General features: G+C 39.8%; 1 pseudogene; it reads right to left on the bottom strand.

Moving 5' to 3' along the window:
• LOC123240850 overlaps positions 1-21,860 on the bottom strand; it is a 51,773-nt pseudogene extending 29,913 nt beyond the window's left edge.
• Positions 21,861-22,112: the final 252 nt, after the last annotated feature.

The raw sequence follows: 22,112 nt of genomic DNA on the forward strand, positions 1-22,112 counted from the left end.
GTAAGAGGTGAGGGATGGCACCTTGTTTCTAGGGAAGGGAAAGACAGTCCCTAAAAGTTTTGCCATCACTGGTATAGGGAGTTAGATATTGGTCTATTCTGAGTTTGTGCCACCCTGTTTTTCAGTTGTTGGTTTTTTCCCCCAGCAATTTTTGTCCCATATGGAGTTCTTATTCCAGAAGCTGGGATGTTAGGGTTTATCAAATATTGGATGACCAAGGTCATTTATGCCTAATCTGTTCTATTCATCCACCATTCTATTTCTTAGCCAATACCAGACTGTTTTGATGATTACTGCTTCATGGTACAGGTTGACATCTGGAACTGCAAGCCCACCTTCCCTCATATTCTTTTTCATTAATTCCCTTCATATTCTTGACCTTTTGTTCTTCCAGATGAATTTTCTTATTCCTTTTTTCTAGAGGGAGCAGAAATGGAAGCAGTGTCAGATTTCATATTCCCGGACTAGAAGATCATTGTGAATGGTGACTGCAGCCTTGAAATGAAAAGACACACGTTCCTTGCAAGGCAAGCTATGGCCAATCTGGACAGTAAGAGAAGAAGCACCTTGTCAACAAAGGTCTCACTAGCCAAAGGCATGGCTTTTCCAATAGCAATGTACAATTGTGAGAGTTGGACAATTAAGGACTTTATATTTTAGCATTTTCTTTATATATCTGGGCATTGTGAACTTGGATAATATTGCACATAGTGCCATAGATTGACTGGGGGAATGATTCCAGTATTATGATGAATTTTTTATCCTAGACATTAATTCCTCTTTGATCTAAGTGGTGTGTAAAAATTTCAGCTCTCACTTATCTGTCTAGAAAACACAGGGCTCTTCTGATTAACAAGTATATGTTCAGAAATGCAAAAAAAAAAAAATGTAATTTGGGTTTGGAACACTACAGTCGTGACTGTTTATTGAAAATAGAAAAGTCCTCCAAGGGCTAGAATATTTCACAAACTGCTTTGTGATGAACGTAAAAGATCTTGAGTGTTGATTGAATAGTTCCAGCTCTTTCTATAAGGAATTTCATCCTAGGAAGAACTATAGTTTAAACCCAGAAGCAAAGAAATGAGAGCTCTGAGACAGTTTCCAAATATTGCACACAGAGTGCTTAAAAGGTCTATCTCAGGGGCAGTTGGGTAGCTCAGTGGATTGAGAGTCAGGCCTAGAGATGGGAGGTCCTGGGTTCAAATCCAGCCTCAGACATTTCACAGCTGTGTGACCCTGGGCAGGTCACTTGACCCCCATTGCCCACTCTTACCAGTCTTTCACCAAGAAGCCAATACACAGAAGTTAAAGGTTTAAAAAAAAAAAAAAAAAAAAAAAAAAAAAAAAAAAAGGTCTATCTCAGAAAATTCAGTCTCTGTATCCCCTGAAAGGTTTCTGGCTCACCATGACCTGCACATCCCATTTAAGCAACAAATCCAGTCTCAAAGCAACAAACCAATCCAGTCTCTAAGTAACCAGGGTGAAGTTCAAACAATGCAATCACATTTTCCCACAGGTTCTAAATATGCTTCAAGGAGAAAATGTCCACAAAGCCATCTCCAGCATCTACAACACCTTCAGGCTGGCTTGGTAGCACTCTCTTGAATTTCATAGGCTCTATTTTCCAGCAATATCCTTGAAAAGAGGCAGATCTAAATTGAGTGGGGGCTCTGAGGTATTAGAAAGAGTCTCAAGTCTATCCCTCACAGAGTGATTGCATTTACAAAGCTTTCTCTATGATGATTTATGTCTGATGGTGAAAACAAAAACTAAAAACTTGTAGACAAGATTAGGTTCAGGGAAAATCTCACTGGCCTCTGCCCTCACAGGGGCTTCCAGCTATAGCTTTTATTTGCAAATCTATTCACTCATTATCTGATTGACATCAGAGAAAGACAAAACAATGCAGTGGGTAACAGCAGAGTTATCAGGCCTGTTTTAAAGTGTTTTATCCCAAATTTCTGTTACAATCAAAGGGCATATTTTTGATGTCTCTGTAATTTATTTTTTTTTAAGGCAATGGGGGTCAAGTGACTTGCCCAGGGTCACATAGCTGGGAAGTATCTGAGGTCAGATTTGAACCCAGGACCTCTCATCTCTAGGCCTGGCTCTCAATCCACTGAGCTACCCAGCTGCCCCTCTGTCTCTTTGATAAGGAAGTAGAGAAGATGAGAGATGCTAACCACACTGAGAGAAAGAACCATGGGAGTAGAAATGCAAAAGAAAAACCTATGACATCACTTATCACTTGTTCATATGAGTACATGATTTGGGGTTTAGGCTTTAAAAGATGGCTCTATAGCAAAAATGAATAAGATGGAAATAGGTTAAGTGACAACATTTGTACAATTCAGGGGAATTGCTTGTTCGCTCTGGGAGGGGGGGAGGAAAGAGAAGGAAAGAAAATGGAAAAATATTTTTAAATTTTAAAATTAAAAAAAAAAAGATGAGAAAAAGAAGATTCTTGATTGTGAAGTTATCTGGAAGACTAGAAGTCTGGCAACTCCTTGTAAAGGGTACTATCTAGCTGTAGGAGAACAATAGACAAGTAAATTCCAAAGCTGTTTGTAATGCCAATCAGGAGAACCTGGGTAGTCACTGTTTGAAGCAGTCTGTTGAGCAATACCAGATTGACCTAGGAATTTAGCAAAGGTTTCAGTACTTATTAACCCTGTGAGTTTCTGTGAGGTCACAACAAGAAAATTGCCTTTGCAAAGATATATTGTCTTTACTGAACCTGGGCCTTTGTCATGAAGTCCAGTGTGACCATTTCATTGATCTCAGGGTTCACCAGTAATTGAGTTTCCTTCATTTCCCCCTTTTGTTTTTAAAGGAGCTCAGAGTTAACAGAAGGCAGTTTTTGGCTGCATTTGCTTTATATAGGCTTGATTTAGATATCCTCTTCTACAGACTGCAAATAAGGAAATTAAGAATTTACAGCTGATTGTGACTAAGCTTCCCATGTTTCGGAGGCCAAACCAACTCCTTGGATCTAAGGAAGATAAGGCCTCTTTTCATTTTTTAGATTTAGATTTTGACAGCTTCTCCTTCATAGACTATATTGTCTAGACCAGTGATGGGCAAACTTTTTAAAGAGGAGCCAAAGGAAAGAAAATGCTCCTCTGTCAGTCTGTTTCTGAGGTAACTCTTTCCAAGTTTCATTGTATTGTATCCTACTCATTGTATTCATCAGATTAGGAATAATGTCACCAGGCCGATAGAACATTTCAGGGGGCCATAGTTTGCCCATCACTGGTTTAGATTGTTCGTTTCTTTTTGTAGCTGAATGATGTCTCATGTCATCATGGTGTCCCCAAGCTCCCTGAATATGTTGTACCACCTCATCCCATCTGTAAGAATCATCATCACACCCTAGAGGGGTGATGCAGGATCCTGTTTGATTAAAATAGCAAGGATAAGTAATCCTAGTATTTAACACCTCAACTTCTTTGCCAAGCCAAAAAACATCCTTTAAAGCAGGGGTCGGCAACCTTTTTGGCCGTGAGAGCCATAAACGCCACATTTTTTTAAAATGTCATTTCGTGAGAGCCGTACAGTGCTCACAGTGCCGCTCCTGTAACAGCGCCTGAAAAAAAATGGACTTTATGGCTCCTGCAGAAAGAGCCAGATATGGCCCTCCAAAGAGCCAGATATGGCTTGAGAGCTATACGTTGCCAACCCCTGCTTTAAAGTATCTAATTCATCCCTATAAGCCAAATCTATCTTTTGGTGCATATGCCAATGCGGAGATGAATTAGAAACAATTTCTAGTAAGGTAGAGCAATAGAGGTGGTGGTAAGGGAGGTAATTAGAGGAATTACTGCTGCTAAAGCTCAGATAAGAGCTAATACAAAGCTTTTTGTGTGGTGTAAGATATGCTGGAATGCCCTGTGTATGAAACTAAAAGATGGTGTAGATGCCCAGGCCTCAGAGAGATTCACTGGGATCCACACATAAGATGATTGGTACATAACTGTAATTGAAACATCTCTGTGAATACAATTTATACAGTGTCAAGGATAACAATTAATACACTTAATATCATACAAGCCCATATTATTCCTAGTTACCTTAATAGCACCGCCAATCAGCATTCTATAAATAGGGCAAAAACACAAACTTTTACAGAGTTAGAGGTAACATTTTCCAAAGTAGCTGAATGATTATCAACCCTGGTTTGCAATATTCGTATGGGGTGGGGGGCTGCTAGGATTTTCCATTGCGTATGCTGGACTAGCCCTCCTGCAATAGCTGGATGGGGGCTAGACTTTCTGCAACAATTTAAACAGGATGAAGCAGTACAAATTAGTTAAAAAACAAAAGCAATTCAATACAATTAAGGAAGATGGAAGAAATGGAAAGAGCAGAGGGAATTAGGCAACCCCACACCTTTTGAAAACAAACAAGAGGACCCGGCTCATTCTGACTGTTGATTGGGAAATCCAATAAAGCATAATGACAAATGGTTCCAGATCAAAGCAGTGCAGGTAGAGAGAAAGAGAGAAAGGAAGAGGGGAGGAGGAAGATAGACAGACAGACAGAAATTGCAGGAAATGGGAGGAGGTCTGTGCATACCAGGGAAGGAATCCAAGCAGGAAGGATATTGCAGAGTATTCCTGCTAAGAAAGATGCTATCCATTAGGCCAAGAAGGACACCCAGATCCAAAACTAAGGGGTTTCACTTTGTAATTGACAGAGAATCCACTGCACTTTTTAGCCCTATCATTTTTTTGCCCAATTCAGAACTGGAAGTTTAGGAGCAAGAGAGCCAACAGTTCAGTCCCTAAAAATTTAAACAATCTCTCAGTAGGCTCAGTGACAGAGTCCAATAGCAATCAGCTGAAACTCAACCATACCTTGACTGAGAGACCCAAATTTACAACAGGAAGTTGCAGATCTCTGAGCAGGAGAGAATTCTCTTGGATCACACACCACTTTGGAAGTACTGACAATGTAAAGGGCCCCAGACTGAACTGAGAAGGATATGAAAAAGCCTCAGCCTTCTTTACTCCAACTTAATTCCACAAACCGAGTTTTTACTTAGTTTTTACTTAGTTACTAAATTTTTTTAAACTGGAAAAAATAGTTCCTTCCATTTGCATGTCTCTTATGTGCCTACCCAATTTGGTAGTTAGAAAAACAAAGAGAAACTACAGTTTGCTGAGGATCCTGAAAGTTTCTCAAAAAAAAACAATTGTATTCTCTTTCCACCTTTTTTCCTTTGGCTGATCAGGCAGCAGGAAAAGGTCAATTTGGATTAACTAAGGTACAAAACAGTCTCTTCTAGGAGTCATTGAAGATCCCTCTGACTGTCCAGATGCCATGTCTACATTAGACAAGAAGCACAGATTCTCTTACATGAATTGTTTTAGATACCACTTTCAGGTGAGCAGAGCAAGAGCAACCATGGGAAGATTTTAGACAGAAATTGCAAGGATTCCTACCTGTAGAATAGTGGTTGGATCTTTACAGGATGATTCTGCTCCAACCCAAGTCCATTAGGGGAATCCCTGACAAAAGTTGCTTTCCTTCAACAAAGACACGAAAAGACATGAGAATATTCAGAACATAGAGATATCTTTTTTTGCACTTATCCTGCCTCCAATTTACAAACAACTCGATTGCCTCTTTTTGCTATTTTATTACCTGATGGGCGGGCTTGAATCATTCTCATTTCAATATTCACTCACATTAAGAAACAAAATTTAAGCCTTCATGGGTAACTTTCATTTTCCAGAGTCAGGCATATATCCATAGAGCCCAGGCTAAATTCCAGTATGAATCATCTAAAGTAATGTCATGGATTATTTTGCACTACAGGCCTTCTCACCTTCAGTCCATATATGCCTTGGTCCATAAATGAATTTTCTGCTGTCTTAGAAGCTCTGTTTTTTATTTCAATGCCTTTCCTCATTCATAACAGAACTAAGATTTATAGGTAGTAAGAATTCTCCAATGGGAAAATAAGGACAGACTTTTGGGGGGGAATTTTTACCACATTAATTACATTCATGAGATTTCTCCCCAGGGTGGATTCTCTGATGTGGAGGCAAAACTGGACTTTCATATGAATGTCTTTCCACACTGATTACATTCATAAGGTTCCCCCCTCAGACTGGATTTTCTGATATTGTACAAGACTGGAGTTTCATGTGAATGTCTTTCCATATTGATTACATTCATAAGATTTCTCACCAGTGTGAATTCTCTGATTTTTAGCAAGACTGGAGCCATTTCTGTATGCCTTTCCACACTGATTACATTCATAAGATTTCTCCCCAGTGTGGATTTTCTGATGCTGTGCAAGATAGGAGCGTCCTGTGAATGTCTTTCCACATTGATTACATTCATAAGGTTTCTCCCCAGTGTGGATTCTCTGATGTGGAGGCAAAACTGGACTTTCATATGAATGTCTTTCCACACTGATTACATTCATAAGGTTCCCCCCTCAGACTGGATTTTCTAATATTGTGCAAGACTGGAGCTTTGTATGAATGTCTTTCCACACTGATTGCATTTGCAAGGTTTCTCTTTAGTATGAATTCTCTGATGTTTAACAAGACTAGATCTGTATGTGAATGTCTTTCCACACTGATTACATTCATAAGGTTCCCCCGTCAGACTGGATTTTCTGATATTGTACAAGACTGGAGCTTCATGTGAATGCCTTTCCATATTGATTACCTTCATAAGGTTTCTCCCCAGAGTGGATTCTCTGATGTTTAGCAAGACTGGATCTGTAGGCAAATGTTTTTTCACACTGATTACATTCATAAGGTTTCTTCCCAGAGTGGATTCTCTGATGTTGAGCAAGATTGGAGCTTCGTGTGAATGTCTTTCCACATTGATTACATTCATAAGATTTCTCACCAGTGTGAATTCTCTGATGTTTAGCAAGACTGGAGCTATTTCTGTATGCCTTTCCACACTGATTACATTCATAAGATTTCTCCCCAGTGTGGATTTTCTGATGCTGTGCAAGATAGGAGCTTCCTGTGAATGTCTTTCCACACTGATTACATTCATAAGGTTTCTCTCCAGTGTGGATTCTCTGATGTATAATAAGATCATAGCTGTATGTGAATGCCTTTCCACATTGATTACATTCATAAGGTTTCTCCCCAGAGTGGATTCTCTGATGTTTAGTGAGATTGGAGCTCTGTGTGAATGCCTTTCCACATTGATTACATTTATAAGGTTTCTCCCCAGTATGGATTCTCTGATGCTTAGCAAGACCAGAGCTCACTGTGAATGCCTTTCCACACTGACTACATTCATAAGGTCTCTCCCCAGTGTGGATTCTCTGATGTATACTACGTTTGGAGCTGATTCTGAATGTCTTTCCACATTGATTGCATTCATAGGGTTTCTCCCCAGTGTGGATTCTCTGATGTTTAGCAAGACTGGAGCTCCCTGTGAATGCCTTTCCACACTGATTACATTTATAAGGTTTCTCCCCAGTGTGGATTTTTTGATGCTTAGCAAGACTGGATCTCTCTTTGAATGCCTTCCCACACAGATTACATTCATAAGGTTTCTCCCCAGTGTGGATTCTCTGATGTATAATAAGATTAAAGCTGTATCTGAATGCCTTTCCACATTGATTACATTCATAAGGTTTCTCCCCAGAGTGGATTCTCTGATGTTGTGCAAGACAGGAGCTTCCTGTGAATGCTTTTCCACACTGACTGCATTCATAAGGTTTTTCCCCAGAGTGGATTCTCTGGTGTATACAAAGATAGGAACTTTGTCTGAAAGTTTTTCCACAATGATTACATTTATAAGGCTTCTCTCCAGTGTGGATTCTCTGATGTTGAGCAAGACTGGAGCTCTCTTTGAATGCCTTTCCACAATAATTACATTCATAAGGTTTCTCCCCAGTGTGGATTCTCTGATGTATAATAAGAGTGGAGCTATTTCTGAATGCTTTTCCACATTGATTACATTCATAAGGTTTCTCCCCAGTATGGATTCTCTGGTGTATACAAAGATAGGAGCTTCGTGTGAATGCCTTTCCACACAGATTACATTCATAAGATTTTTCTCCAGAGTGAGTTCTCGGATGTCTAGTAAGATTGGACCTCCGGGTGAATCCTTTTCCTCCCTGATAAGGTTTCTCCTTACTGTGGATTCTCTGAAGATGAGAAAGACTAGTCTCCTGCAGGAAAGACTTTCCACAATCATTATTTTTACAATGTTTTTCTCCGGTGTGGATCCTCTGATGCCTAATAAGGGATGAATTCTCACCAAAAGCTTCACCACATTCAGGATACTCATGTGCTTTCTCTCCAGTCTGAATTCCTTCCACAGAAACCTTTGTAGAAGCCGTTTTCATTTCAAATCTGAGCTCTCCTTCTGAAAGAAATAAGTAGTAAAAAATACATTTTCGTGGATACATAATACATATATGTATATATGCACTAATGTTAAAATTTTCTCCAATCTGAAATAAAACAACTGAGACAGACTTCTGAGTCAACATGAAAGGATCTGTTCCCCTTGAAAAAATAGGATCCTAGATCTTCCTCAGGAACTAATACACACCCCATGCTTGAGAGTACAAATTTCATTAACACTAAAGTCCTAGACAGGTCAGACAGTATAGCAAAAGATATTTAAATTGTCCTCGTGGTCATAGGCCAGTAAAAACTAACTCCCTCTCCCCTCCAATGCCTCTTAGTCAGAGCCAGGGTCTGAGATATTTCACCCACTTTGCCAGGTTCCATCTACAAGACAATGAGCCTTATTAAACTTGTATTCCTTGGTAATGGGTAGGACAAAGAGTAGAATGAATCTTTTAAAAGTACTTCAGTTCAAATCTGAAGGACAATATAATTAATTTTGAAAAACCCTTACCTTCTGTCTTAGAATTAATACTGTATATTGGTTCTAAGGCAGAACAGTGGTAAGGGATAGGCAATGGGGGCTAAGTGACTTGCCCAGGATCACACAGCTGGGAAGTGTCGGAGGCCAGAATTTAACCTAGGACCTCCCATTTCTAGGTCTGGTTCTCAATCCACTGAGCTACCCAGCTGTCCCCGGATAATTTAATTTTCAAAGAGCTTCACATACATTGTCTCTTCACAACAAACTTTTAATGTTGCCAGGGACAATATTCTCATTATATGCATTGCCTAGGTCAGGATATCAGTCATTGCTGAGTGATTATGACCCAATTTCTAGCAGCTCAGAAAAGAACTCAAATCCTTTAAATGGGTATGCTGTGCCCACTGAACTAAGTAAAACATCTCCACTTACAATCTCTACAATTTCAATCCTTTCTTCACAGATATTGTAATACTGGGTACACATATACTAAATATTCCCATTATTTCATGACCTATTTTATTTGTAGTTATAACATGATTTCCCTAGTGACTGATTTTAATCTTATTTTTTCTGTTATAGTATCAGACAGTACATAATTTATTTCAACACTATTTTTTTCTATTTATCTAAGGCATAAGAGATTATGTTCTGGTCCATTCCTTTTATAAAGCCTTTTTCCATCCTCCTTAACTTTAATGCCATCCCTCTCTTTTATCTCCCATTTTCCTAGTCCATAAAAGGTTTCTACATAGGGGTTTGCAAGGCCTCTATCCAAACATATTGGGAGCTCCATGAAATCAGGAGCTGTGCCTTGCATCTCTTTATTTTCTAAGAGGCTCTGACTCTATGGTTTCATCTCTAATAGGCTTTTGTCATTTTAAAAGACTTTTTCCTCATTCCTTGCCCTGAAAATCCTAGGAATGCCCTCCCATTCCCTGCCACTGAGCAATTTCTAATACTGGGATAACTAAGATTGAGGAGCTCCATCCCATCCAGGAAACAAAAATAATTTTGGCCGAATTTAGCCAATGGACAGAATGACTGTGTCCTCTATTCCCCCTTTGGAATGAATGGAGAAAAATCAAACTTAAGCCAATTGAATATGATTTGCCCATCCAGAATAGCAAGGATATTCAAAAACTCTGTGTAATCCCATGACTTTCTTCATCATTATGAGGGGATCAAGGAGGAAATGGAAAAGATTAGTCCATCTTCACTTTGGATATTCACCGACTGGAGTTGCCTAAGGGGAAGGCTGAGTAATGAGCTTCCAAAATGCAATTTAATGACTCAATATGATGAATGAACATTCTCTTTGATCACCAAGAGACATCATAGACCAATCAGTTTATTAGTTAATGCTAGCTTAATCCAGAAACTGATTTTTCTTAACAGGAACTCAATATCCCAGAATTTTACTGATCACAAAAGTTCAAAGAAAATACTTATCCTGGATAGCCTAACCTCTTTTTCTTTACTTTCAGTATTCCCTAGTCTCAAATTCCATAAACAATGACTTCTTGAAGGATCATACATTGATTACTAGGAGGGAGCTGAAGGGCCACAGAATCCAACCTTTCATTTTACAGAGAAGGAAAATAAGGCTTCCTCCTTCAATGACATGCCCAGAAAGCCACAACTAAAAAATGTCTGAAAGAGAATTCCAAGTCAGGTCTTTTTGCCCCCAAACTTAGCCCTTGCTTCAGAACAACACATAGAAGGCTTCTTGTTATCACACCACTTATAAACCTGCTTTCAGCTCACTCACCTGGATCTTCTTCTGCCAGCATCCACAGTGCTTCCTCTTGCTCAAAAGAAGAAATCCAATCTTCTCTGGGAACTGGAAGCCCTGGGCATGGGGAACCAGTTAGGGATGGGGATGGAGACAAAGTTGTCACTGAATTCTCTTCAGAAAAACGAGATGGAGATCCAGAGTGCCTCCATTCCCAGAATCACTACTTTAGGTCCATAATAGCCCATTGTTGCCCAGAATGCACACAACTAGAAGAGCATGTACCATGCTATCATGTAATGCAATGTCTTCTGGGAAACAGCCAATCCCTCTGCTCCCCAATCACTCCCCATCCCCACTCCCCAATGCTGTTATGTTCCATTCTGGCAGAAACTCTGAAATCCAAAACTGGGGGGAAAAAAGGCTATTACAGAGGCACCTCGGTGGGTCAGTGGATAGAGATTAGGTGTGGAAACAGGTCATGGGTCAAAATTGGGATACAGACACTTCGTAGATCTTTGACAAGGAACAAGTCACGTAACCCCAATCGCCTTGCCCTTATGACATGCTATTGAATCTAAGACTAAAAGTAAAGGTTCAAGGGGCCTAAAAGTTTCTTATGGCAGGTCAGTCAGGAGTCTTAACAGGGACTTAAATAAATCAGCTTCTGATCTGTCCTGCTCCTCACTCTGTGAAACCTCTGTAAATCTTATGTACTATTCATTCAGGCCTCTTTGGATAAGATTCTCTTGATGACAAAATCAAAAAAACCCTAATTGGAAAATTCTCTTTATTGGCCAATTTGTTATTCCTGGCAAAGACAGAGGCAAGCAAGCAGGGACCACACAATGGTACCAAGGACTACTAAAACAGTTTCCACAGTTTCCATTTATTTTGGAGGAGATCATGGAATCAGCTTGGAATCAGAAAGTAGGGTTGGGGGTGCATTTCTTCAGAGAACCAAACTCCTATTACACAATGCAAAGACCTTATATAGGAAAAGCAGGCAGCAGGAGGACCATGTCCCTTGAACCCAGGAGACCAGTGCTTTTCTCTTCCTAATAATTAATGAATTCTCCAGACCAAGCTCACTGGGGAAACAAAATATTCCTCTTGATTGCTGACTCAATTACCAGGAAAAGTGGCCCTTACCAAGGGAGAGCAGGTTCTGGGCATTCTCCAGCATGACCTCCTTGTACAACAACTTCTGAGGATCATCTAAGAGGCCCCATTCCTCCTGGGTGAAGTCCACAGCCACATCCTTGAATGTCACCAATGCCTAATATCATCCAAAGACAAAGGACAAAGGGCTGAAAGACAATTCAGAATGACACTGTCCAACCCCATCCACTTATAGGAGGAAAGTGAAGCAGAAAGAAGGGATTGGCCCAAAGGCAACACCCATCATGAGTGTCAGAGTCAAGACCAGAAACCACAGTCATTGAGAGCCCAATAGAATTCTGAGAAAAGTGTTTTTCTGTCATCAGTTGGAATTAAGCTGGAAAATGTCTTACTATGCAATGTGTCTCCCTATGGAATCAGGGAGAAAGCCTGAGTTCTAGCTGTGAGACATGTGATGCATTTTCTCAGGAGAAGAAAGTGAATGTGATGTGAAACCTTTTTCATTAGAACTGATAGAAGTGATCTGTTTTAAAGAAAATTCTGTGAAGAGTTTGTGAGAAGCTGTTAGTCCAGGGTATTCTGGGGGGGGGAAACATGTTTTTTGAACCCTTAAAACAAAACAAAGTTTAAGAAAACATCTACTGTGTTTACTGAATGGGCTGAAATACAGGCTTATCTGAATGAAAGCATGAAGAGGAATAATCAGTATCTGGAATTCACTGACTTGGTTTGCAGCCAGGAGAAGAGTTATCCATTCTCCCATTGAGGCATTGAGTGGTCCCCAAGTATGAAGGGACAGGGACCAAACATCTTGGTTCTTTGTCTTCTTCTTGCTGTCATTTTTCTCTGGCACATATTATTTAATTTTAATATTCCATTACATAGAAATAACAGTAACTCTGATGGAGAAAGAAGGCTTCCACAGATTTGAAAAGCTATATTTGTCTTCTTGCCTAGGAGCTAGGTGTGGAAGTAGAGTGCTTTCCTAGTCCCTATTCTGTCCTTGCTTCTAGGCAATCAATTATTTGGAGGTATGCAAGGAGATGCCAAGGAGGCTGGTCCACTGCTTCTGACTCTGCAGGTGGACTCTAATGATGAAATTTTTTAGTGCCAAGATTTCCCTTCCTCCTCCTCGGAGTTGCCTCTGACTGTAACTCTAACCCTTGTAAGCTTAAACATTAATATACAATATCTCCAAGTATTATATTTAATAAGATTTATTAATAATAACTTGAAGTAAAAGAAAATTAAAAAGCTAGAATAAAGAGGGAGCTAACCCAGCTGCAGTCATGAGAGAAGAGAGAGAGAGAGGGAGGGAGGGAAGGGTTACACACAACTTATAAACAATACTCAAGGATGCTACGTGGATGAAGAGAAAAGGATTCTGGGAGATGAAGTCCAAGGGTTCAAGATTTTCCAATTACACACCCCAAAATGCCACACTTTAGCTATTACAAAGCTCAGGGCATGTTCTGGGTCTGAATAAGAAGCAAAAAGTAATCATTGGAAAAATGTGGGCTGTGACCCCCCCAATGGCCTTCTCTAGCTTTGTTCTATCTGCACAGCAGAATGAGGGTGGAATTCCTGAGACCTCCTCTGAGACTTCTTTCGGCAGCCCTCCGTTCTTTCCAAGAAACCCTTTCCCCAGGACGTCCTTTTTCAGTGGGAGGAGATGCATCCTTTGATTCTTGTCTATTGGGATTAGAGACCACATGGTACTTTCACCCAGGCAGGCGCAGCGGCAGGGCACACTGGACCACTGGATTTTTCCCTCCACAATCCACACCCAGGAGACCAGGTCTTTGCCAAGAACTTCCAAGGGGACCACAGGACTGAGCCTGCGAGGAGGAGCTCTTTCAGGGGCTTCAAGCCCAGAGCACGCCAAGGTAACACTCAAGGATGGAGAAAAGGACTCCTGAGCACAATGTTCTTATGAAGAAATCACCCATCACACCAACACCAGATCTGTCCTCAGGCAGCTGCATTCTGGACACTGCTACATAATGTTAGCACTTCTCTCTCTCCCAGCCAGCCTCACATGTCATGCGTCCTTTTACTACAGATATTTCCTGTTGTCCCTCTCAAATCGCCGGAGTCCCCTCAGAGCTTCAGACGCCCTCGCCATCAACAAGAGCCACAGCTACGACCTCATTAACAGCTACTAATGATCACGGGAGACTTGTCAGGTGGCAGAGTAATGCGAATCCATCCAATGAAGGAATATCCTCATGACACAACTACACACACTCCCACGATCATGGGAATCCTGTCCTAAGTTTTTCAACCACTGCTGGCCCTGCAACATCTCAAGGCAGAGACTCTCCATTTCTTCAGAGGTGCCTAGTTAAAAGGGAAAAGGTGGTGGCTTTTGTCTTTAGTGACTTCTTGTTACACTTTTTCCTATTAGATTTATAATCCAACCTTGACTACACTGCCTGTTTGTGATCTCAGCAATATTGCCCCGTGCCTTCTCCTCCTCAGCTCACTCTTCTCATGAAGAACAGGGAGCAATGCAGGTTATTATCAACATCCAGTCAGGTGGGACATGAATGCTACAACAGGGCTACGGAGTCCCTACTGAGTGCTGGGCTTGGCCCCACATCCACCCAAACAAGGTTGATCCATGGACAGTTTTTCCTGTCCATAGTTACTAGTCAAGGAAGACAGTAACCAAATCTCATCTTTTGTAGGGCCATTCCCATTGGCATGGGACCCAGGATTTTCTCTCTGGATAACCCAAACTCCAGAAGTTGCCAGCTGCAAAGTTAACAGTATGGCTTGGAATATAAATATTTACAACAGACTTGTTCAGACAGAAGCCTTGTGGAACCATTTTTCAAATTTAAAATTTTCAGTTTTTTGAATGAATTTTATTTTTCAGATACATATAGAAACAATTTTGAAAACTGATTTCTCACGTTTTCCAATTTAGATTCTCTCCCTTCCTTCTTTCCAGCTCTCCCCAAGGCACCAAATAGTTTGATATAGGTGATAGCAATGCTTTCATGTAATACATATTTCCATATTCCCCATGTTGTGACTGAATACACATATCATATTCAATTGAAACTAATGAAGGAAATTAATTGAAGGATTGCCTACTTTGATCTTCAATTAAGACTCCAAAAATTCCTCTGACCGTGGAGAGCGTGTTTCTGGGTTGTTATTTTTTCAGCATGAGTCCCTGGGACATTATCTTGGAATGTTGTTTTCCTGATAAGTTTTATCTTTCATAGCTGATCATCATCCATTATTGTTGTTCCCATATTCACTGTTGTCCTGGTTCTGCTACATCCACTTAAAATAAGTTCATATAAGACTTTCCATATTTTTCTGAACTTGTCTTCTTCATCATTTCCTATGACACAACAGTATTTTATTACAACTATCATGCCAAAACCTGTTCGACCATTCCAAATGATGGACACCTTCCTAGTTTCCAATTCTTTGGCACTACAAAAACATCTGCTAAAAATATCTTTGTACAAATAAGTCCTTTCCCCTGTCTCTGATCTCTCTGGGATTTAGAGGATCTCATCAAAAGGTATGCATACTGTTGTGAGGAAGATTAATTTAGCATTAGTGTTGGACCTAGCAGGAAGAGCTGGAGGATTCCAAGCTGGAATGAAGGAGCAGGAAGTGGGGCTTGGATTCTGAGAGGGACTCCATTAGTGGTTGGGAACATAACTATGGCTAACCCTGGGAGATCTGAGTTAGGGAAAAACTGCATCCAGATTCCCTGGGATCCTGAGAGGTGAAGGTTTTCAGCAAGTGGACAAGACCTGCAGAGCAGCACCAAGTGGGGAAGTGGTTTGTGATCTGGTGGACAGCATTTCAAACACACTCTCCCTACCTAGGTACCTTGGATCACCTGGTGGAGTTGGCTCTTGGCATCCTGTGACGATCCTTGGATTACCAGGAGACCCCAATTGAAAGCCATCCTCAGGCCTTTCAGCTGAGCTGACCAAACCTGGCTGGAACCAGGTTTGGAGGAGCTCTCCCTGTGACTTGAGTACTGCTTCCTTTGGGCCCTGCCTGGCTTAGGTCAATAGAATAGTGTAGTTAAGTCCTTCCCTGCCCCCTGTGGTTTGCACTTAGGTTGTAAGTATAGAATCCCTTATTCCCATCCTTTGTTTTTGTTTTATTAAACTGTTACATACTTTACCTTTTGCCTGCTGGTTCCATAGGCCCTGGCCTAACTGCCATTCCTGTGTCAGTTAACAGCTTGGCAGTGAACCCTGTTCTCCCTATCCTGGTTGGTCCTTGTCTCTCTTTCAACCCAGTGTGAACCCACAAACCATTTAGGTTACATTTTAATAATAATAATAATAGCATCCCTGGTGCCCTACTTTTACAATACTCTTATGGCCCTTTGTATGAGGTTCAATATTTCTCTTTGGAATGGTTCTATCAGTTCACAGTTCCACCAAAAGTATATCAGTGTCCACACTTTCCCACATCCCTTCTGTACGAGGGAGATTTTAAGTATTTTATAGGTATATATTTAAAGTGTGGCCACCAGGAATCAACAATTCATATTGATTCCATAATTAAAATAGACCCAAGTCAGGATCAGATTTAAGGTAGTTTATTTACAGTTAAGAAGGTAAAAGGTAGGGAAATAGAGAGAGGGAGAGGCTAGTCCAGGCCTGCAGAGGCCTGGATGGAGAGAAAAGGTTAAAAGGCTAATCAAACTAAAAGGCTAAATTATACGCCACAAGACCTTAGCAATCAGATAGGCCAGAGCCTACTTAAGGTATAGTTTGGAAAACGCCAAGGTAGGCCAAAGAAGTCAGCCTAACTTACCCACGTGACAATTCAGAGTGGAAGCAGCCTGAGGTCTCAGCCGAGATGCTTCAGCATCAAGTTCAAAGTGGGAACTCCCAACAGGAAGTAACCAACATACTTGAAGAGATAGTCACTTCCTGGAGGTCCACCTCTAATTCAAGTGGACAAATGGCAGCCTCTACACTGATTTTGACTGCCCAAAGGGCAGTCCCTTTTTCTTGATTTGTTACTTATTGTCACGTGTGGGTAACTCATCTCCCCTCCCCACTAAGGGAGGTGGGGATATCATCTCAGGCAAGTAGAGTTTTGACTATGAATGGATCAGAGCTAATTCCATTCACATACTTCCAACATTTATCATTGTCCCTTTTGGTCATGTTAGTCAATCTGATAGATGTCAGGTGATATCTCAGACTTGTTTCAACTGGCATTTTTCTGACCAATACTGGGTTAGAGCATTTCCTCATATGAATATAATTTTAATTTCTTCATTTGAGAACTATTTGTTGATATCCTTTGATCATTTGAGTAGGGGAATACTTTATATTCTCATACATTTGACTCACTTCTCTATATAACTGAGAAATGAAGCAGGTCAGAAACACTTAATATTTTTTTCCATATTCGTTGTTTCCCTTCTATACTTGCTTACATTGGTTTTTTTTAATACAGAAACTATTAAATTTCATGTCATCAAAATTATACATTTTTTGGGACTGTTTTCTGGAAAGCAGTTTGAGTGAAGGTGAACTTGCCTTGTTGGAGCTTATGGATTTCCAGGTAAATTCCCAGGAAGCTATTCAAGTCATCATTCCATCCACTGGGTTCTTTTTTTTTTTTAAAATATACCTAGTGACTACCACCACCACTACTAAATATTTATTTAAGTAATTGTATTAAAAAATTATGTGTAATTCCACAGAGTTTACAATTTCTTTAAAAATAGGTGAATTACATATGTGTGCAAATATAAATATCTCCTGCTTTGGAGTTCCTTTTGTATTTGTGTTCCTTGCATACTTTTTGCTTTTGGTTTTGTGGCTGTTATTTTTTAATGTAATTATACTCTATTATTCTTACTGCCTCTCTTTCAATGTTTTGTTTTGTTTTTTTTAATAAATCCTTACCTTCCACTTTTGATTCCAAAGCAGAATGGTAAGGACTAGGCAATGGGAGTTAAGTGACTTGTCCTGGGTCACACAGCTAGGAAGTGCCTGAGGTAAGATTTGAACCTAGGACCTCTCATCTCTAGGCCTAGCTCTCAATCAACTAAGCTACACCCACCTGCCCCCTCTTATTGTCTTTTATTTTCTTAATTTATTATCTTATTGTCTTTATATTTGTCATTTCTAATAATATAACACTGTCCATTACATTCAAATATAACAATCTATTCCATCCATGGCACTCAAATATAACAATATTCTACAAAAATTAATTTCCAATTATTTTCTCATTACAAATAAATCTACCATGAATATTTTTTATATATACAGTTTGTTACTCTATTAATAATGCCCTGGATTAATCCAAGGAATGAGATCCCAAGGTCAATGACCATGAATAGCTGTGTAACCCTTAATGTATATTCCAATCTCATTTTCTAAAACACAATTCATTGACGCCTTAACAATGTAATGTTAGGTCTGTTTCTCCACATTCCAATTTACATTTAATTCGATCCCTTTAATCTGTCTGGTTCTCACTGAACATACATTACCAGGGTCATATTTAGCTAGAATGATCCGTAGGCATCCAAGACAATTTGTTGCCAGGGCCATATTCTCTCCAGAAAGTCTTTCCAGTTTGGTCATACCCAGTAGAATCTATCCTTCATGAATGCAAAATTAATTCCATACTATGAGTGTTAAAGAAAAATTTTTGCAGAATACTTATGCTCTTTAAGCCAATGTTACTCCATCAAAATCTATGTTTGGATTAGGAATGTGCTGTGGGAATTAAAATTAATATCTAAAATGCTCCAACCATTATATTTAATAAATTTATTAATAATAACAAAAATAAAAAGCCAGAGTAGAAAGGGTGCTAACCCAGCCGCCCATATGGAAAAAGAGAAAAGAGAGGCAAAGTTACCTACAACTATATACAAACAACATAAGCAGGATGAAAGGAAAAGGATGCTGGGTAATTCTAAAAGGAATTCTGGGTAATGTAGTCCTGGGGTAGAACATTCTAACTACATAGTATTTAGACTTAGATCCCCTACTAGCATAATGCAAATGTTTAAGAACTTTCCAGATACCTATCATATTTAAATTCTTAACAATTCTGTTCAACTCCTTAACAGTTTTCTTATTTATTTGGGGGTTAGACTTACCTAGTTCTGAGAGGGAAAAATTAAAAACTTCGGTTATTATTGTTTTTTTTAATCTATTTCCATTTGTATCTCATTTAGTTTTTCCTTTAAAAATTTAGGTGCTACAACTGTTGATGCATACAGGTCTAATATTGATAATGCTTCATTATCCATAGTAATCCTCCCACCCCCCAAAAAAATTAATATATTTACCTTGTTCATCCCTTTTAGTTGTATACATTTTAGCTCCAACTCTTTCACACATCAGGACTGCCATCCTTGCCTTCTCTGGATCAGCTGAAAAAGTATATTCTGTGCCAGCCCCATACCTTCACTCTCAGTTTGTCTCTCAGTTTCAGTGTGTTTCTTATGAACAACACATAGTCAGAGCCTGGTTTTTGATCCTTGCTGCTATCCATTTTCTTCCCATGAGTGAATTCATCCCATGTAAACAAAATGGAATAGTCCTAGTAGTACATTTTCATCTACTCCTTTCCTCTTCACTGTTTGTCGCTTTCTTCTTTTCTTTCCACCACATCCCTCCTCAGAAGTCCAATTTCTTTTGATTAATGTCTCCAATTCATACCCCTTTCCCAATAACCCTCTCTTAACTCTCCCAGTTTCAACTTGTCCAACTATTCCAAAGGTTCATCACTTGTCACTTCCGTCTTATCTTTTTATCCTTTACTTCTTGTTATGAGTTAGATACTGACAATCCCTTCTCTAGCTTGTCCTACCCTTATGCCCTCACTTTACCCCACTACCTCTTCATTTGTAATCCCCACTAAGAATTCCATCCTTCTTTTCCTATGCCCTTACCCTCCTTTCTCCTAAGCCACCTTTCCTGCTCTTATTCCCTCAAATTGCCAGGGGATTCCCTTTCTCTCCCTTATCACATCCCCCTTCCCTCCTATTTCTCTGTATGTTAAGAAAAATGTTTTCACCTTCTATTTACCTTTGTTCTTTTCTCTTTATTCCAGGTCTGTGAAGAGTAGGGTTCTAATACTACCAGTCCTCCCTCTCTGAGGGAGTGCCTCTGCTCATTTCTCCTGCATATACCAAAGAGCTCTTTTGCTCTACTTCTTCCAGGTCTAATTCCACTAACATCTCTTTGCATTCTGTGACATTCCCCAGACCTCCATTCTTTCATCCATACATACTCCTGGCAATAAAGCTATTCCCAGGAGCCAAACATAACATTTTCTCATAAAGGAATCAAACACTATGATCCTTTGGGTTGCTAATGATAAGTCTTTCATTACCTTTACATATTTCTTATAGATGAAATTTTCTGTTGAGTTCTGCATTTTTTTCCCTAGGAATAGTTGAAACTGCTTTTGTCCATTAAATATCCATTTTTTTATCTTTTATACATATGCTCATTTTTCCTGGATACATTCTTCTTGATTAGAAGTCCTGTTCTTTTGCTCTACAAAATGCTGTATTTCAAGTCCTGTATCCTTTTAGAGTGGCGGCTGTTATGGGTTTTATTATTCTAACAGGGTTTAAATTCCATTTTTCTTATTGCTTGCAGTATTTTCTCCTTAACTTGGAAGCTAAAGAACTCATCGACGATGTGCCTACCCATCTTCATCTTTGGGTCTCTTTGAGGTGGTTGTGGTGATAGGTGAATTCTTTCAACATCTACTTTACCGGCTGATTCTAGAATTTCTGAGCAGAACACATTGGGGTCAGAAAACGTTTCAGATGTTTCAATTTTGCTCATCACTGTCCTGTGAATCTTGTTTATCAAAATCTGTGGCTTTCTTCACACAAGAACAGGAGTAGTTTTTGTTTTATAATGTTCCAGTAGAAAAATTCTCATGTATAATTTTAATTAAGTAATCAGTGAAAAACAAAAACAAGCCCCAACCTTAAATTATACATAAAACTATGATCTACACTATACAATGTATTCTATATTCGCATGTATCCATAATACTAAAAATCATAGTATAAAAAAATAGAAAAGAATCAGATCAAATAATTCTCATAGAAATGGGTAAGAGATTTATTGGTAGCCAAAAGGAGATAGAGGCAATTAGAAAACTCTGATTACTGGAAACTGAAAAGTTATCGCACAGAGAACATCAATGCTCCCTTGATAAGAAAGGAATTGGTAGAATGGGGGAGAAAAAAACAAAACTTGGGCATCAAATTTCTCTAAGTGGGTTTTCAAAACAATGAATAAGCCTCAGATTAATAGCCATTCTTCAATAAATAATTGAAGGAAATGAACAAAGAAGTCTCAAAAGAACTGTCAAGTATTGACAGTCCCAAGAAAAATGATCCACATCATTAACTTGAGAAATGCAAACCAAACCCTATAATGGGCAAAAATGACAAAAATTGGCAATATTCCTTGCTGAAGGAGCTGTGGGAAGATGGGCACATTAATGCAATGTGGGTGGAGCTAACAGATGGTAGAAGATCATAAAGATCCAAGTTCAAATCCAGCAGTAGACATTTACCAGCTCTGTGTCCCTGGAAAGTCATTAAATCTCTGTTTGCCTCAGTTTCCTAAAGTATAGTAGGAAAGGATTAAAAAGAACAATCTGCTAGGGCTGCTGCGAAGATTGTAGAAAATAGATTTTGGGAGGATGTAAGTCATTCCATTTTTCCTGTGGGCATCTCCATGTTAATAAGAGTGTCAGGCTGAGAGGCAAGAAGACTCACCTTCCCAAGTTCCCTCACACACTGACTAGCTGAGTGACCCTGGGCAAGTTACTTAACCTTTCTGGCCTAAATTCTTCATCTGTAAAATGAACCAGAGAAAGAAAGAGCCATCCACTCCAATATCCTTGCAAAGAAAAACCTCACATGGGGTCGCAAAGAAACTACTATTTTTGGGGAGGGGGGTGGGGGGGGGGCCTGTAACAAATGGAAATGAGTTTTGAAACATGAAGATCCTAATTTGCAGGGGAAAAGGGCACAGGGAGATTTTGTACCTCTTTTAGCTTTACGGCCCCTCTGAGTCATAACCAAAACGGCTTTGACTGCCTCTGGCAAGAGAGAAGACCCCACAGCTGCGCACAGAGTACGCTTATGGAACGGGAGGTCGCTGCTGCCCATCCTGCGCAGGGAATTTGCACCCCTCTCCTAGCGCCTGCATCCCTTCGAGCTATGGCACTTATGTCACCTAGTGTAGGCTCTGGGACTCGGAACGTGATCCGACGTGACTGAATTGGATCGGGATGTAAAAAGAGAGGATGAGAGGGGTGAAGGACGGGGGAGCTGGAGCAGGCTATTTTACTCCTTCTACCTGTTTCTCATCTTTTACCTATCCAAGAAGTCCTAATAAACTTTATTCAATTGTAAGGACCA

The sequence above is a fragment of the Gracilinanus agilis genome, chromosome 3 (genome assembly GCF_016433145.1).
Source record: "Gracilinanus agilis isolate LMUSP501 chromosome 3, AgileGrace, whole genome shotgun sequence".
Classification (NCBI taxonomy): domain Eukaryota; kingdom Metazoa; phylum Chordata; class Mammalia; order Didelphimorphia; family Didelphidae; genus Gracilinanus; species Gracilinanus agilis.